This window comes from Brachyhypopomus gauderio, chromosome 2, assembly GCF_052324685.1.
Source record: "Brachyhypopomus gauderio isolate BG-103 chromosome 2, BGAUD_0.2, whole genome shotgun sequence".
NCBI lineage: Eukaryota > Metazoa > Chordata > Actinopteri > Gymnotiformes > Hypopomidae > Brachyhypopomus > Brachyhypopomus gauderio.
In genome coordinates, this window is record NC_135212.1 from 27,694,542 (window position 1) to 27,711,104 (window position 16,563).

Here is a 16,563-nt window from a genome sequence, read left to right on the forward strand (position 1 = left end):
GTAGAGAGCCATACACGCTCAGAGCTGGGAGACGACGGCGATCCGTGTTCATACGATGGGTATGGAGAGCACGCCTTAATTGCATGTGAGCGAGCTACCAGATACGGGCACTATTTTTCAGCCAGTCGTCCAGGTCAGGGACATTAGAGGGAGTTTCGTCCCACAGGAAGAACGGGGGTTGATAGCCATACACACACTGAAAGGGAGTGAGTTTAGTTGTGGAGTGGATTATAGAGTTCCGTGCATATTCTACCCAGAGGAGATATTTATGCCAGTCCCTCTGAGACATGCAGTATTGACGTAGGAACCGACCCAATTCTTGATTGTACCGCTCTACCTCATCGTTCGACTGGGGATGTTATCCTGAAGTTAGGCTGACTGCCACTCGGAGCAGTTTGCAGAACTGGGTCCAGACGAGCAAAGTAAATTGCACTCCCCGATTTGAAACAATGTCTTCTGGTAGCCCATAGATGCGAAAGACATAGTGGAAGGCTACGTTTATTATGCTTGACGCTGGACACACTCACGGCGTCTTGAAACAGCTGTCAATCACACTGAACAGTAAACGCTCACGGCGTATCAAAACACCAGTAGCACACACTAAACAGTACACGCTCACGGCGTGCTGACACAGTTTAACACACACACAACGAATGTCACGTTAAAGACGAGCACCAAACGATACAAACACACACACTATATACACGTAGCCTAACAAGCACCACGTTAAACACATTAGTCCAGGGCTATTCAACTATATTTTTCAGCGGGCCAGATTTGGCAGAGAGCTCTGACCTGTGGGCCAGAAATTTTGTTAACGTAATACAAGAGAACGATAAATTGAAAAAACCAGGCTTTAATTTTTTTCCGTGGGTAGACGGGCCGCGGGCCGGATCAAGTTCATCTTCGGGCCGGATCTGGCCCACGGGCCGCCAGTTGAATAGCCCTGCATTAGTCTGACGAGACAAGTGAACACAAACACACCCAGCCACACCCACGGACGTACATATAAAGACACGGACAACATTAACACACGCCTGAACACACGTTTAAGAATACGTTCAGGTACTCCATCACCCGGTGTTTTCTCGTGAATCCGAGATAGAGCATCCGCCTTGGTATTCTTGGGACCGCGGTCCGCCATTTGGTGATACCTACCCTAGCGGATTTAATGTACTCCAGGTTTTTGTGGTCGGTGTACACTATGAAAGACTGTTCCAGCCAGTGACGCCATCGTTCCAGCGCGAGCTTCATGGCCGGGAGTTCACGATCACCCACGTCATAATTAATCTCTGCTGGTTTTAGTTCTCTCGAGAAATAGGCACAGGGAAACAATTTCTGTGGATTTCCCTGCCTTTGTGATAAAACTGCAGCCATGCCTACTTCAGACGTGTCAACTTCCACTATGAAAGGTAGCTTGGGATCTGGGAGGTGTAATATGGGGGCACTGGTGAACACTGTCTTTAACGCATTAAAAGCGTTAAGGGTCCACGAGAAGTGGCGCTTCTTCCCACCTTTCAGGAGGTCGGTGAGGGGGGCCGCCACAGATTCAAAGCCTCTAATGAACCGACAACAAAAATTTGCAAACCCCAAGAACCGTTGTAGGTCCTTAATAGAGCGAGGCACTGGCCAGCTCGTCACGGCATCCACCTTATCAGTATCCATGCTAATATCAGAATCAGAAAATCAGAATGTTATTGTCATACATTGCACAAGTACAAGGTATGAAATGTTGCTCCCTGGGGCCCAGTGTTAAAGCACCGGGAGCCCAGAGCAGCTGCTGCAACTAGTGCACCGCCAGCTCCGCAGGGTGGGGGAGAAACATAGAGAGATAAACACTAGGAGACAAAAACATATGACCACAGATTATTCTCTCAAACAGGACAGCAGTCTGTGTGCACACAAAAAATCCCCATAGCACATACAAGCATTGATAACACAGACAGTAAGCAGTGAGAGGCGTGATTCATCCAGATAGGGAAGGGGAGCCAGAAGCCTGGCACAGAGTTTTTGTGTCAAAGTTCGCGGTGGAAGGCGAGAGCCATCTCTGAGAGTCTCTGTGTGGGGGTAGGAGCAGGTATCCAAAACGACAACCTTCTGGGAGAATTTTGTTTGGGCACCAATGCAGATAAGCAGAATGAAGAATTTAGCAAGAGCTCATCATTGAGCGTTTGAGCACACAAACTCCTCTTAAGTCAGCCGTCTCCCAACTGATCTAACTTCACACGTAGAGCATTGATTCCATCTATGATCGCCTCCAAGCTTTTACCAACAGTCACAGTCTGTGTTCCAACAGCTCTACCCACCGCATCAATCATGTTGGGCCCTTGGCGTGGGCGTTCGATAACTGACACCACTTATCAATTTTCTGATACACCAGGGCAATGCCTAATCCAATCAGCAGAGCCACCGCAATCAAAGATCCAAATAAGAACACATCCTCAACATCTTCCAGGGAGAGAGGCGCAAGACACAAACTATGCCATGTCCCTCATGAGTCAAATACATATCCAGATGAGAACGTTCTGTCCGGACATGTGGGTTCTCCCGCACCATGATTCCTTGTGGAAAAAATAGTGTCAATTGCATTGATATGGCCCGGGGAGAGGGTGCATCCGAGGAAGGAAACAGTGGAGACGTGGAGTTCGCATTTCTCAGTTTTAACGTACAGATTATTCTCTCGTAAGCGCTGTAAGACAGAAGCGACGTGACGGACGTGTTCAGTAATGAAAGGGGAATATATCAGAATATTGTCTATGTAAACAAACTGATCAATCATATCACGGAAGATCTCATCCATGAAAGCTTGAAACTCTGATGGACTATTCGACAATCCATACAGCATCACCAGGTATTCATAATGGCCTTGGGCAGTCACAAAGGCTGTTTTCCACTCGTCACCATCACGAATATGAATCAAATTATACGCACTTCTCAGGTCTAGTTTAGTGAAAATCGTAGTTCCCATCAAACGCTCCGAACTTGGAGGTGACGGCATTCAGTGCTTGGTAATCGATGCACGGACACAAGCCTCCTCCTTTCTTCTCCACGAAGAAAAACCCGGCTGCAACAGGAGATGTTGACAGGCGGATTAATCCTTTCTGAAGGGCCTCGCTGACTTATGATTCCATGGCAGCGTCCTCTGGACAAGAGAGGGTGCCCCGGGGAGAAAGTCGATGGCGCAATCACAGGATCTGCGTGGAGGGAGCAGACTGGCACGGTCCTTGTTAAACACCTCTGTATATTCCAGATACTGTCTAGGAACAGCCTCGGAAAGGGGTGTGTCAGGACTTTCGATAGGAGTGGAATGTAGGGGTAAGTGCATACAATTCAGTGTGATCGCCATTCTATTAAGTCTATTTTTCCATGAGAGTATTGGATCATGTTTTGTCAGCCAAGGGAAACCGAGTATAATAGGATCTCGGGGAGAGGACACCAGGTAGAACTGCCTCATTTCGGAGTGAAATAAACCTACTTGGATAATCAGAGGTTTGGTACGTATGTTCACTACTCCATCACCAATTAGTTGGCCGTTTACTGAATTTATTCTGAGAGGGGGATACACTGATTATGTGGGAAAGTAGCGATTTAGCCAATTCAGTATCCAGGAAGTCGCCTCCAGCACCAGATTCCACTAACGCAGAGTAATTACGTGTGATGCCACCCCAGGTGAGTTGTACTGGTAGGTTAAGCTGGGACTTGCTTCTCACAGAAAGTAAAGGTGTGCTTACTTTGTCTCACGAGGGAGATCCTCCTCTGGAACGGGGTGGCAGTGCAGGACATCTGTCACGGAAGTGACCCTCCTCACCACAGTAGAGGCAGAGACCATCTCGGATGCAACGGGGGTAAGCAGAGATCAACCCAACTGCATGGGTTCTGGGAAATTACGTGACATCTCACCCAGGGAACGGGATGACTGCACACAGGGAGACCTTTCAAAAGTAGGACGGTGAGTAGTCAACACTTTATCCACATTCACCGCAGCTTGAATAAAGACCGCAAGTGAATCGGTTTTAAGGGCAGAATCTCCCCAACCACTTCCTGCTGCTAATGTGCAGAACTCCCGAGCGTAATCAGCAACGCTACATCTCCCTTGTTTGATCTCCTATAGTTGGGTACCGACATCACGTTCTGCTGCGGGATGATCGAAGACAGACCTAAACAGCGCAGGGAACTGACTCTCTGACTCCAAGGAAGGATCTCCACTATCCCAGAGGGCAGTACCCCAGGTGCTCGCCTCTCCAGTGAGAAAAGTCGTTTTTTGGCGTTCAGTCTGGAACTGGGCAGAATGATAAGTGATGTACATTGAACACTGCATTAGGAAGTTACGGCAATGTTCCGGGGATCCGTCGTATCGCTCTGGAACATTGACCGGGATACTCGAAGGTAACACGTCAGCTGCCATGGGTGTAGGTACTGCGGCATTTACACTCTGGGTGGTGGCGGTGGCTTGGGGAACGACCTCAGAGAGAGCTCGGATGGTGGCCTCCTGATTACGAGCCGTCTCGATGAGCTGCCTGATGTTCTCGGTCATCGCAGCGATGGTAGCCTCCTGGTGTGCCAGATGTGCTTGGGCTTTGGCAGGTCCATGCTGTAGGCGAAGTATTTTGTTACATAGGAAGGACACGCTACGCAGAAGTGGTCAATACGATCCAAGGTCGTGACGGGTAGGCAGAGTCCGTAAGGTGTCCGAGGACTAGGCAGGAGATGAGGTCTAGGGAAAAAGCAGAGGTCGGTGCACAGGAATATCAACACTAGAGTATAATGCTCAGTAGTGGCGGACTTAGCAAATTGGGGGCTCAAGGCGAATTTAGCTAGGGGGCCCATCAACATTAATATGCGAGAAATAAATTAGCTAGTCAGGGGGCCCCTACAGTGGGCTGCAGTGCGAGGAGCCCAAGGCAATTGCCTAGCCATGCCTCTATGCAAAGACCGCCTCTGACGCTCAGTATGCAACATCATTGGCTGTAATTCGCGACTAGGAAGTGAGACGGAAGTCTATAAGAATGCTAGGAATGTGGGTGTTGTGATGAGGAACAGCTGAGTCCGAATGGCCATCAGGTGTCATTCCTGACAGCGGTGATCATTCTAATGTAAACGTCTGGTACTGTGTCTCAAAATAACTCCATTAAAACTCAATATGCAAATAACATTTCACATGGTGGCAATGATCTTAAGGCAGAATATTTGGTTATTCATTCTGTGACATGGAGGTCCAATTACACAAAAGCATGAATAAATCAGACCAGCACAAAACACCCATAACTCTGCAGGACAATATGTGTGTGCATGTGTATACTGTGTGTGAAGGTTTAAAGGATCTCCTTTATCATCAGGAGAGATTGCTGTGGGATTTAGCTAATGCCATTTCACACTCTTTCACTGTCTATGCTAATACCTCATCTCTCTGGCTGATTATTGACCAAAAAAGAGCGTAGAGGACATATATTACCCCAGTATGTCTTTCCCTTTACACCAAATAGCAAAGTAAACAGTTCCCTCAAATAATTTTCTGTGAGACATAGACACATCTCCTGCACTCACAGTTAGCTAATGAAACATTGTTTTATTTCATTTTGTTTTGACTGAGAGATGGGGTAAAAATAATAAAGCAAAAAAATGGGATAAAAATTTGAGTTAATAAGATGGACACAAACACAGATGCTTTCACCTTTTCTTTTATAGCTCTTAATTCAAGCCTACATTTCTGCTCTGTGATTGAATTCTACTTTCTTTCTTTTAATTTGACCTAGTCCGATATTAATTAGTTTTGATTTTATATTGGCTTTTGTTCTTTTAGGTTTTTGTCCTTGGTTAAATAGATAAACATAATAGTTTTAAAAATGATCAATTTTGTTTAGGTATATGTTGTGTAGCTTTATTTGATTCAATCGGTCGTTGAGTGTTTCGTTATCTGGTCATTAATTGGTAATTGAGTCTCTTGTCATCATTGGCGCACTTATGCTCAGTTAGAGGTTCCCATGTGCCTTCTCCTTCTATCTTGCACATTCTGCACTGGGATAGTTTAAAGTTCATTTACATTCACTTAGATTTAGATTCACTTTTCTGCTGTACTTGTGCATGTCTTTGACAGAACCGCCTTCATGTAATCCTAACTGAAGGGTAGACTGAACTGAACTAACTGAACTAGACTGAAGCACTGAATCTTCTTGGTCCTCCATATTGTCCTCCAAGTCACTTGTATTGTCAATTGTCTTGGCAAGAAAAGTCACATTCTTGTTTTCATTGATGGGATTGTAGGTTCCAACTCGGTGGATGGAAGAAACTAACAGGGAAAGAGAAAATCTCTGTAGGTGCAGAGGGGACCATCATCATTCATGGGCTTCACAGTATATGCTGAAATATCACCAGTATGTTTAATGATGACAAACAGTAGATTCCTATCTGTCAGACAGCTTGTGTTTTTTCTCTTGTCCAAATATTGCTCACTAACAGCCTATCACCTACACTGAGTATACAATACTGTAACAGATCTGTTGAATCTCATTTTGTTCTTGTGGGCAGATTTCCCAGATGCTTGAGGAGCTGGCCTGTAGCTCTCCTCCAAGTGTGAGTTTAGAGCTTCTGCATACTGTGAATGCGCCGAGTTCTGACAGCTTCTTACAGGAAGTCCAAAGCCAAGATCAACTGATTTTTATGTGATTTTGAAGTATGTTCAGCCTGATAGACCCGATTTGAAATCAAGACTGTGGTCACAGTGCGAGTATTCCAAAACAAATCCTACAATCATTTCTGGTACAGTGCATGCTTTCTTATTGGAGGTTGGCACAGCACAAACTGAGTGAAATGTACGTGGGAGCTGTGCCAACATTTGTGATGACAAGAATATCTTTTGTGTTTTTGGTATAAGGTTTAATTAAAATAAATCCATACAAACCAGTTCAAGTGGCCTGAAAGTTAAAATGTTAAGCAGGGGAGAAGCTTTGAAGACCTGTATTTTCTTGTCAACATCAGTGGCCATCCAGGGTGGATCAGTGGCCATCCAGGGTCTGTCTATAGATCTGATTAGGTGTATGGTGCACACTACACCCTCTAACTGTAGAATTATAGGCCTTATCTCTGGAGTTAGAACCACATAAAATTCTGGTTCTCTTCTTGCCTACAAATATAGTAGATTTAATTGTCACTAGTTGATTTAAGAATCTGATCATCTCTCTGCTTTTAATTAATCTCTTTGTAGGAGAACTTGGGGGAGGACAGGGCAACCAATGAGACATGAGACTCCTCCGCAAGCTCATCAGGAATGGCACAAGCATGTAAGGCAAGAAGTGCTAGACTGTCATGGCCAAATGCTTCTCACAAATAGCTTTTAATACCTTTTTTAAAGAAATCTGAATGAGAACCTCTTTCTGGTGATAGTGATTGAACTGTCTGAAGAACCAGGATTGTCAATCAACTCCCCATGAGTTTCCTCAACAGGTATCTAAGCTTGCATGTCTGTTCTGCACTGCAGGTTCAATGACAATGTTGAGGGTATAGAAAGCCATCTTAAAAAAAAAAAAAAGCTAGCAACATTCACACTAGCTGAGGTCAGAACGTGTGTTAGTGGGTTACTATCAGTTAACATACTGAAAGTAATCTCATAGACAGTCACTGAACGTATCAACTATTTTCCACTGTAACACAGGAAATTCTTTTTTGTGTGCAGGATGCTTCACTCAGAGTATGGCCACAACTTACAACTTACTCTCTTCTCCTCTTCTCACTGCCATGGTTCTGATACAGACGAGCTCTTAACCCTGTGGTACTTGCATCAATATAGAGGATGTATATAAGCTTGGAGTTAGCAAAACCAAGGACTGGGGCTGTGGAAAGCTTCTTCATGGATATATAAAAATTAGGTCATTTAAATCCCTTTGTGTTTTGAAAAATCTTTAACAAATCTTCTTTAATATCCAATAAATCTTAATCATGCATTAATTCTAATACATCCTTCAAGCATACGATTGACACCCCAGGTTCACAGAAATCCAAGACAATGCATTCTTAGCTTCATCTGATTCTTCTATCTCAATCGTAGTAGCCTGATCTAGCATGATCTAGTATGGAAAACCACTTCAATCTAGTAGGGGTGGCAAAAGTATTTCCCCCCAAGATGAGAAGTGTATATGTAGCCTTAATCATCTGTAGATTCGGCTTCCTGTAGGCACTATGACTCTTTACACACCACTATAGTGGGTGACAAGTAGGGAGATTCTGACTCTTGGGAGACATCTGTATTAGTTAATTATCCTAGCTTGATGAACAGCTTCAAGATCTTGCAGATGAATATGCCTGGCTCTGTAATTGAAGGGGGTTTCATCATGAAGTTTAATGTAATGTTTCACAGCTTCTCTATATACAAAATCCAGGTCATGCAAGGCAAACACATCAGGTATGCTATTAAATGCCTTATAGATTATTTCCTGCCACTTTATGGGCAAAGTCAACAAAACCAAAAATGAGATTACTATTCTGGCCGCCTCCTTTGCTGCCACTAGACTCATGCAGTTCAAGTTTAAGAAACTATGCTTGTAATATAATGTAGCTTAAGCAGTTGGTGGGTATTGTGATATCATGGTGTCTAATTTGTATATTACTGGAAGTTTATGGGAAACATGTGAAGGAGTGGTCAAGACATAATTGGACACAAGAAAACCTCTAGGAAAAGAAGAGGTAGAGAATTTTATCATGGCCCACCTGACAGAAGTTGAATTGTCTGTTCTGCTAAATAAATTTGGTAGAAGGATCGCAGTATGTTGTTGTAACTGTGAACCTGTGTCCAAGAGACAGTTAAAGCTCTTACTAGACATGAGGACATTGGCAATGCACTTTGCTCCTACAAACCACTTTGGGATAGCCACATTTGTCTTCTGACACCGCCTGTGACTGTGTGAATGTGACTTTTCTCTTGGTGAGACGTTTGTCTTTCTGGCTAAGCCAACTTCACTTCAAGCATCTTTGTGTTTGCAGAAGGTTCAGCATGGTATGACCTTCCTCAGGTGGACTAAGAAATTACTCCTGTCACTGGGCACAACTCAAGTCTGATGCTTATGGTTTTGGTAGATTATCCGTCTTTTTATGAGTATAGCATAAGAAGAAATTCTGGGAGGGATGGTGGATTTGTGTGGTCCCGGCCGCCATGACAGAACTGTTTGGTTTTTGCCATTGATACTTGAAGCCTGTGCAGATGAGAAAAAGGCTTCTTCTCATCTGCATTCTGGAATGTGTTTAAGAACTTGCTGAAGGAGTTCATCATCATCTTCAACAACTCCAAAAGCAGAATCAAGCAATTCTATATAAGCATTTGTTAAAGCTGTAAATCCCAGTGGCTTAATTACAGCTGCAGCATGTTCTGAGAGACAATCAAAGAGTCTCCTGGATCAGTATAAGCCTGAAATGAGGGGACTGTGCAGTATCAGTTCAACATTTGTTCTCCATGTGTCATAGTCTTCGTTTGAAGGACAATGGAGTCTTTCAAAAAAAGTTTGCTGTGCACATCACTGTGACAAAATCGCTTCAGTTTGTGCTATAAACTCCACAATTACTTTTGCACGTCTGGTGAATAGACATTATAAGGACTTGCCTGCTTTACCTTCTTTGCTCTTTGCATGCAGTGTGGTTGTAACAGCTCTGTTTAATGTAGGAAAATCTGAGATTACACAAAAGGGTATGTTGATGATTGCTGTCAATGCTAACTGCGAGTTCTAATTCATCCGCATTATTAACTTCACGTGTGACCCATATTTCTCATATAGGGTTCTGTCCTGAGCCACATGAGAGACAGACAACTCTCTAGATAAGTCGTCCAGCAATTAATGCAGTAATGCGCAGCATGGCAAAACTGAAGTACTTGAAGATATAAAAATGCAGCTCTGAAATTAATATACAGCTCTGGCCTATCTTCTTGATAGGCTCAGATCCAGCAATTACTATATTGTTTTAGTAGTAGTAGTATTTTGAGGGGGGTTATTGTTTTTATTGGATTCTCTTGATTATTTCTGTAAAATGTAGGTAATGCATTCACAAAATTGTCAGGGTGGCAACGTTGCCAGGTGCAATTTACAAGTGGAAACCCAGTTTAACTCACCAAATATCACATTCATGAGATAAATCATCAATCGCTCAACTTCTTTGATTGCTTTTTAGTTACATTTACATTGGGTAAATGAGGCTTTAAGTTTATGTTACTATTAAGGTTTCACAGGAGCCACTCTCTGTTGTTTTCCAACCTCTAAAGAAACAATGCATTACCAAATCTCATTAAAATAATGAAAACATTTGCAAGTAAGGCAATTCAGTGAAAAGACAAGTCAAAATCAAGTTCAGTGGAGATACCATTTCCTGTCCAGATCTAAGGGCAGAGAGAGAACCATTTGGTATGTAACAGAAAGGGTTTGGTTCTCACAGTTCAATTCTTAGATGTCCTTTGTGTGTGCGTGCTGTAGGCGCAGAATGCCAGCTCAGAGCCAGATGGTGTGAAGTGGGTCAGAGCGTTCAGCCATACAGTGCCTAATTGGTTGCTGAGATTTCAGGGGGGCATAGGGGTGTGTTGGCTCAGATGTTCAGGAGCCTGTGTGCCAAACTTCCTTCCATATGTACCACATGATATTACCCTGTGTTTTCTGAACCAACACTGTCTACATTTGTGACGGCATGCATCTGTTAAGTAATAGCTTGGAGTGTGCGGCGGTTGTGTTGTTGAATGTTTCCGTGCAGGGTTAACAGAGTCTTGGGGTTCAGAGATTAAACTGGTTATGTCTCTTCTCCATGTTTTTCAGCAAGCAATTAAAAACAAAACAGACTTTGAGTTGCATATGTAATTATTGCTTATTAGCTTGTAATTAGTTGATTCTCTAGCCGATTCTTCTGAATGACAAGCAAGTCGTGCACAAAGCATAATAAGTAAACGTGCACCTTCACACACCCACACACACACACACACACACACTGGAGCAGGTCAGAAAGGGTGCTTTCCTGTGAATGGCTTGTGTTAAGTAGTCTGTAGCTGAATGAAATTGCACTCGTTACTAAAACGACTCTTTAAACATTAACGAGAGTGTGCTGCTGGGCCACGTTGCATAAGCCTGCTCTGAGTGCTAGAACCAGCCAATTAGAGCAGGAGATTAGCCTAATGGATCAGAGTCACAACATGAGGTTAGTACTGCTCATCACACCATAGGGAGAATCACATCTCTCTACACATACCTCACAGTGCCTGCTCGCCTGTCTGTACTTTATCTGACAAAGTGACAAATTTCATAACAATGTTCATTTGTGTTTTAATGGAGTCTTAGTTCTTTGGCAGCCACTCGTTTTGCTTGTGTATGCACTTTGCTTTAGTAATGTACACGTGTGTAGACTGTACATGGGTGTGGGAATAAATAGTGGGTACCACATTTTTTGACAAGACAAGATTCAGTTTATATATATATATATATATATATATATATATATATATATATATATATATATATATATATATATATATATATATATATACACATAATATTATACATATTATTATACATATTAATAGTATAGTACACTAGCTACAATTCATGCTCTGTTATGTCTGTGGTGTGAGTCTTTAGTACACGTTTATTGACACCTAATAAAGCATAATGCCTTGTCTTCATATATCTTGAGTAGAGTGTGGCTGTTTAAATTTTAATAGCTGATTGAATTCTACATTGTATAATCAATACATAGCACCTTAGAGTACACTGCAAATGCCTTTTTTGAGCTTTAAATGACACGGTGAATTCATATTGTCTCATCTAACTGGAAATTCATAAATAAAGGACATGCCAATTTATAATACACTGTGTTGAATTGATTATTCAATATACAAAAGGTATATTTTGCCAAATAAGATTCTTAAGTAACCTATTTTTAAAGGGTCCTGAATTGTGACACACTGTAATAATAACTATTTATGAGCAGCTATAACAGTTTATTCCACACTGTGTATGCCATATGTAATGTTAACAATGCATTTATAAGATTATGCATACAGTTTTACCAATTTTTTACACCTATATATAAGCAACAATATCTGGCACATGTCCAACACAGCTTGGATCTGAGCAATGAGCTCCATCTAGTGGCCCCTCGTAGAAACGAATAATACATGAATAAATACCCAAAATGTAAAAAGGTGGAGAGATACCCTTTATGGTCATTTTGTGTGTGAGTGTTTTAGCCAGATAGTTAATCAGTCAGATTCAGCCAAGAGGGTGGGAGAGAAAGAGATTACACTCACATCAGTGTTCATCAGTTTCTTCTTAAAAATGAACACTCTGTCCTATGTTCTGGTGAGTACAGCAATGTTCCCAGATGTGGCAGTGAGCTTGTGTGTGACCATGTAAACTCATTCATTACCATGGACACACCACTGTTGGGCATTAGAAGAGGAGAAAGGGGGAGTGAGAGGCTGAAAGATACAGAAAGAGAACAAGAAGAGAGCAGGAAGAGAACAAGAGTCCCCAGGAACAGAGGCAACAGATTGGGGTCCACTCCCCCCCCCCCCACTCCCCACTCCCTCCCCCCCCCCCCCCCCACTCAACACTCCCCCACCCTACTCCCCAACCCCCCCACTCAACACTCCCCCACCCTACTCCCCAACCCCCCCACTCAACACTCCCCCACCCTACTCCCCAACCCCCCCACTCAACACTCCCCCACCCTACTCCCCAACCCCCCCACTCAACACTCCCCCACCCTACTCCCCAACCCCCCCACTCAACACTCCCCCACCCTACTCCCCAACCCCCCCACTCAACACTCCCCCACCCTACTCCCCAACCCCCCCACTCAACACTCCCCAACCCCCCCACTCAACACTCCCCCACCCTACTCCCCAACCCCCCCACTCAACACTCCCCCACCCTACTCCCCAACCCCCCCACTCAACACTCCCCCACCCTACTCCCCAACCCCCCCACTCCCAGACACACAACATCTGAGATGTGTGAGTCAAAGAGATGCGTGCAAGCATAAGCAGGCATGCCTGAATGTTTTTTTAAAGAATATTTCATTGTACCCGTGTCTTTATGAACACAGCTACAGAATCAAATGTTTGTGATAGCCATCCCTTCCCCGAATCCCCCCAACGACTCGGATGAGTTCGGAAGGAGGTACAAAGAAATTGTGCATTGTTAAACTGTCTAAAATGAATGTGTTTCTTCTTACATTGTGAAAACACTCTGAGGAAGAGTGTTGTTACATTGACAAAAGAAGGATGCATTAAGCACAAAGTTCTAAATTCACATCTTTTGTTCACATTTTTTGTGGGTGCCAACACGAAACACAACCAAACAAGCTGCACACTGACGTCACACAATCACATTGTTGAGTCAAAGTACTTAATAGAAAATGTCTGCAGATGACGGCCCTAAGGGACGCTAGCTGAAGTCCTCAGGTAATAGCATGGGTGTGTCCTTGAGGTTGGTGTGCATTTTAATAGCTGTTCATTATTTATTTCACACGTCTGCAGCAGCAACAGTTTCTCTTGCAATATTTGTCTTGTTTCAGGCCAAACTTCTTTAATCTCTTACCTTTAAACTAGAGTGACTATCGTGGTTGTAACATAAATTGTGTTCTCAAATGTTCAGTCCTCTGTGAACTTCTAGTCATCGTTCTTTTTAAGAAGAGCATTTTCTGACTTTTGTGAGGCGTTTATGTCCAGACGTAGATGCTTGTCATCTGATGCCCGAGTGTCTGTTAAAGAACTAAAGATCAGCACCTGTGAAACACTCACACTGGCCATTAGGGTGTCTGTGTTTAAGCCATTACAGTAAACACAGTGCAATACAGTCGAATGATGATGAAGCACACAAACTACCACAGTGATTGGAAACACAAATATTCTACCGCAGTGAAAATGCCTTTCAAGTAAGGTATCCCACAGAGCACTGTGCAAAGAATGTCACTATATCACCATAAATGCTGTCACTCACAGAGCCCAAGTACAAGCAGAATTGCCTCATTATGGCACTCATTAAACAAGCTGATGTGAATGACCTTGCTTGACCAGATGCTCCCCTCTGCTGAACTTAACTCTGCATAACATTGAGGACATACGGCACAGTCACTGGCTTCATATTCACGCCATGTTTTCATGGTCACCAGACCTGGTGCTGAAGCCACAACCGTGTCTATGAGCCTTATTTCATACCTCACTTGATCACATGACTTTCAATCCCATTTACATTTAGGGCATCTGTCAGATGCTCTTATCCAGAGTGACCTACATATTTATCAGTATGAACTCTACTAGCATTACTAGCTCTACCTGGTACCTGCTCTACAGACGCCGTGGACCAGACGAAGCAGTGACATTTTAATCCAAAACCCTGTATTGTTCTGCTGTCACAGTGAACAGGTCACAACCAACACTGCATTTTAATGTCAAAGAGCTGGTTCTTTATGCAGCATGTCAGTCTGACAGCAACATGCAAATCAGTGTGTTCAGAGGACAATAAAAGACAGAGCTAAAAGGACATGCAATCTGATTACCCTCCATCTACACTGAGACCCAAACACTATGGAAAGTTTTACTTAGTTTTAAATAGGTTATGATACCTTTTAATTTCATCATTAGCTTAACCATGACTATTTGTTTATGAAATGTGTTCTGTTCCAATCATAAAATAACTGTTGTACATGTTCTATTATACGTGATCCCACTTTGTGGTCAGTTATAGTTGATGCCTATTTATATCCTATTAAAGGATGCCATGCAGGATTTTCAAACACTTGGAGTCTTACACTTAGTTATTTCTCTGCTTGAGTCCGCTTTCATCTTGTGCTTCCATGGCATTCCCTGTGTGTGTGTCAATCATAATCTATGTTTTCTACATTTACGTCAGCTTGCGCTAGCTTGCAAAAATTCAATTTCATAGCATGTTAGCTCTTAGCATGCCAATTTGTGAAGCTGTAGGATAATACTGTACTTCTGTCACAGACATTACTTTGAGATTTTGGCAGCCAAGCATATCTAAGGCATACATATAGTCTATTGGTTAGGATGTATTCCTATAATTTGCAGTTTCACCCTTTCAGAATCATCAAAAATGTGCACACTGTCAAATGTCTTCAGAATTTTGGTTAAATAAAGGCATTTATTTGACTGTCAAGTCACAAATTCTTATGACCACTGAGGACAGTAAAGTAAACAGGGGTCACTTGTCATTCAAGCACACAGGAGAACTCAGAGTGTTATATTCCTGTTGGCAGTTCTAAGGACACTGATCATAATCCACCAACAGTCAAAAGCTCAGAACCCGTTCCATACTTCCAATACATCATTCTTCGACACAGCAGGAAAATGGCAATTCTTTGCATCCAGATCTCCATGTTCACAAACTTCCGTATTCAATCTGTGTTGACATGATGGATTTCATCAGATTTCTTGCTTATAATGAGACAGTGAATACTTCTAGATTTCTTCTAGTTCAGTGATCAACGACAGAGCTACAGATCTTGGCAGTGATCCTTTCAAAGCAGTCTGAAGTATGCAGTGAGAAGTTGGATGTTTAGAGGGGGAAAAAAAGATCCTGTTTGGAAAAGGAGTCAGCTGAGCATGCCAGACAGACAAGAGCCATCCATGTTAATCGGCCAGACAGGGGATTGTGGTTGATTTGGCTGTTTATATTAATCCTATGGCACATCAGAGGTTTCACCTTTCAGGAAACTAGACCGCTTTCCCAAACTTAGTAATGCAGACTACAGAAGACCCAAGCAATCTTTAAATGAAAGAGACCTTTCTGTCCTTGTAAAATGTATTGCCGCTCTAGTGGATAGTATGAAGTTAGTAGTTGCTGGATTAACAATATATAGAATTGTAGCTGGATCTAGGGGGACATGCCATCATGAGGGTGTGTCCATTAAAACATACAGGGGAATGAACAGATTCCCAGCTTCTCTTATTGGAAGCCACACATCAACACATCCAGGCATGAAGGAGAGGGAGGGTTAGAACAGTTAGAGATGCAGGATGCACATGGGAAGCACTAGAGTGGTCTATTCAACACCAGATTGATGGTTTTCAGTACCACTACAAATATAGGATGCACCATAGATATACAGTTGTCAGTACAATGTGTGAACAATGGACTCACATGAATGATAAATGTTGGATGGTTTTCTCTACAAATACAGAACAAGGAAGAAATTAACATAATCAATATAATTAAATATCTAGGAAAACACACAATTACCATTATCCTCCAAGCAATACAAACTTACATAAATATACATCCAAATGGGATCAAACCGCCTGCTCTCACATGGTAGTGTGCTTAAAGAAAATGGTCCCACCCCCTTTCTTGAGCAAGAGCTTCTGGTATTTGGAGCAAAGGGTTCTGGGATTTTGAGTTCCATCACCTCTTCAGGTGTTTATAACAATTCTAATATCCCAAAATTATTCTTTAGTGTACAAGAGAAGTGGTCATCCTATGGGTCGAAGACTTTGAGCAAATTTCATTTCCCATGGACCTAGACAGAACTGTCCATGTGAGGCTGTGAAGGGAATTGTGTGTTTTTTTAGATTTTAGACGC

The 16,563-nt window shown here is 42.8% G+C and overlaps 1 long non-coding RNA gene across 2 annotated transcripts; it reads left to right on the forward strand.

Moving 5' to 3' along the window:
* Positions 1-877: 877 nt before the first annotated feature.
* LOC143497241 (uncharacterized) lies at positions 878-11,407 on the forward strand. Of its 2 annotated transcripts, none has more exons than XR_013125760.1 (5): positions 878-3,949; positions 4,112-4,244; positions 7,202-7,277; positions 7,381-7,440; positions 7,670-11,407. It is a non-coding gene; the product is annotated as an uncharacterized LOC143497241 (long non-coding RNA). The 2 variants fall into 2 exon arrangements; XR_013125759.1 differs by having other exon boundaries at positions 4,112-4,229.
* The last annotated feature ends 5,156 nt before the right edge of the window (positions 11,408-16,563 follow it).